The sequence below is a fragment of the Lycium ferocissimum genome, chromosome 1 (assembly GCF_029784015.1).
Source record: "Lycium ferocissimum isolate CSIRO_LF1 chromosome 1, AGI_CSIRO_Lferr_CH_V1, whole genome shotgun sequence".
NCBI classification, from domain to species: Eukaryota; Viridiplantae; Streptophyta; class Magnoliopsida; order Solanales; family Solanaceae; genus Lycium; species Lycium ferocissimum.
Window position 1 is genome coordinate 29,831,687 of NC_081342.1, and position 2,985 is coordinate 29,834,671.

Sequence of the window (2,985 nt, forward strand, 5' to 3'; positions counted from 1 at the left end):
AATCAATTGCTTAAATAACTCAAGAATGGGTCAATTTTGTTAATCAAGTCAAAACCCCCAATTTGGGTATAAACCCTAACTTTCAAACCTTCAATTTCATCAACATAAATGGAAGATTCAAAGCTATTATTTACTAAATCATCAAATTCCATGATTAGATTAGACAAATCCACAAGCAAATTCCATTTAGAAAGACTAAAACTCATTTTATGAAATAGGCATCAAAACCCATCTTCCTTCTTATGTTCTATGAATTTTCTATCATGGATTCATGCTTAAGGAATGTAAAAGAAAGAATCCAAGCTTAGGGAACTTACCCTAAAGAGGAATCAGCCAAGAATCTCCTCAATTCGCCTAAAAAATACTTAGGAACAAGAAGTGAATGAATGGGAAATAAAAGGGTTTCACTTAGCATTTATTAGGTTCTGGTCCGAGTCATTTCGCTGTAGTGGTAGGACGTCCGCTACAGCAGGCCCGCCACAGCGGCCTACCCTCGCTATCTCGCATCCGCCACAGAGGATCACCTTCCGCTGTGGCGATCCCTCTCAAACGTCACCACCCCACTATAGCGGACCAAGACCTCACTGTAGCAAATCCACTATGGCGGATCTAGTGCCGCTACAATGGACACCAGACCAGAATAATCCTTGTTTTTTACTATCTCAATATCAAAATACAACAATCACTCGAGACCTTTTAGATATAAAATAGACATGTAACCATACATAATAACATGCTACGGACTTACTCACGGTCTCGGAATTTCCAACAGAGGTCTATTTGATCGGGGCAACACCCAATGACCAAAATCAACTTTTCAACTAATAACCCAAAACGCTCCCAAGTGCCTTGGAACTTAACTGAACGTACCACCAAGTCACAATCGACCATTCGAACCTCTCGGAATCGACAAATTTTCGAATAAGGTCTGTTTACCCAAAATTTAACTATTGGTCAACGAGGGTAAATGGGTTAAAAGTGCAATAACGACCTGACAGGTCGTTACAAAGGGTGCATTGATTATCTGCCTACCTATGCATTGTGAAAATACTTGCTTACTTTCAAATGATTCGTCAAAACTCAAAGCTTGAACTGCAACGTATGTCTCTGTAAAATTGCTCTGCTTTCTCAGTTGGTCTGTAATTTTCCTGTCCTAAAATGTAAACAACTTGTCACAGTCTTGTAAGAAGCTCCACTACTGTGATTTTGTGTCCCCTTTAGTATGATCCCCTCCCCATCCTTGTTTAGCAATTGACCTATATGTTTTAAGGGAAAGATTTTGATAGCTATAGCTTCTGTATGCATGGGCTAACTAAACTGGTTTAATGACATGAGTTGTGAATAGTTTAATGAAGACAAGCCTTTTTTGTTGATTGGTAAGTGCAAGGCTGTGTCACTTACCTTGTGTGAAGGCATTGAGTGATGTCCAAGAGTAAGGGAGGATTAGGAAGGCTTTGAGTGATGCTTAGCTTAGTACTGCCTACCCTAGATTGCTAGGGCTCCTCTTGTCTAAATCACAAGGTTATGGCATTTCCTTTGATTGTGCTTGTATGTTAAAATGGAAAGATTTGTTGAGTTTTAAGACCATATAATTAGAGACTAGGGTGTGTTTGATAGCAGACTATTTTAATATCAATTTGCTATACTGAGAGTGTCATGAGAATCCCACAAGACATTTGTATGTTTTCTTTGTGAATTTGTTATTGGAACTAGGCTAAAATCAGGTTAAACTACCCCTCTATAGCTGTTTACTGCTCTTTATACCACTGTGCATGATTGGAACTCTGTTGTGTCTCTTGTGATTGTCATGGTGTGTGCTCTATGTCATGGGTAAACAAGTTTTAGACTGGAAGTATATGTTACCATGTATCATCCATGATGAACTCTAGATTGATATAAATTCTCCCTTAAAGTCAAGTGTTTGAATGTGTGAAAGTTCCCATATATCAGTCAATCTGCCCATTTCCCTATCCTTTGAGTGTACTATAAGAATGGCCAAACACACATACTTGACCTGGTATACAAGTGTGACCTGTTGTCTTACTCGTCTTGTTGAAACACCAACTAAGATGTGCTTATTCTCCTAATTGTGCATATATGGGAATTGGGTTGAGTGAAATAATAATGAGCATGCTACAATGGTCTTTATACACAATCTCTAAGTGGTATAAAAATGATCTTTTGCTTTTGCATTTGTATGCTTCCCAGATGCTTTTGCCAATACATGAATAAAATTTGATTCATATATCATGACCCTAGTAAGTGTATAAAGGTGTATTTGTGCTATGTGTACTTGGAATATTAGTCTGATTAATGTATAATTGAAGTCATTTGTTCAAAATCCCTTCTTTCATTTTCCTCTTGGACTGATGTTGCGAGATATACATCGGGTGTAAGGAGAAATTTTGTTTAAAAGTTAGAAGAGAGAGAGTACTAAAACTATGTACTTCCGGCTATAATTTCGATTGTTAATAGAGAGATTCTAGCAGATGAAGTAAAAAAAGAGAGAAAATTTTGGAGGAGAGAGAATGAAGTTGAAACCGTATACAAAGTTATTTTAGTGAGATCATTTATGGGTTATGGAGTACAAAAGAAAATGGCCTAAAACATATGAATGGGTCATTCTATGCCAACTTTTTAAAACTTGGCTATTTTATGCCAATTGCTTGTCTCAGATGATATACTGCGCCAAATCCCCTATTTTTATTGCCTTTACATTTTGTATTATGCAACAGGTACTTGTAAATTATTGAAACTTATATGGTTGGAACCTAGTTGGAAATTAGGCAAACGATTCGTAATATCGTTTAGAACGTAGGAACCCAAACACTTTTTAAATTCGGACCAAACAAAAGATAAACGACTACTCTTTTTTTTTTCTCGATAACAAAGAAATGATGTTCACTATTTTTACAAGAAAAACAGAAATCGAAAATCGTAGAGTATTATAACGTATTGAAAGAACCAAACTCTTTGACTTGGGAA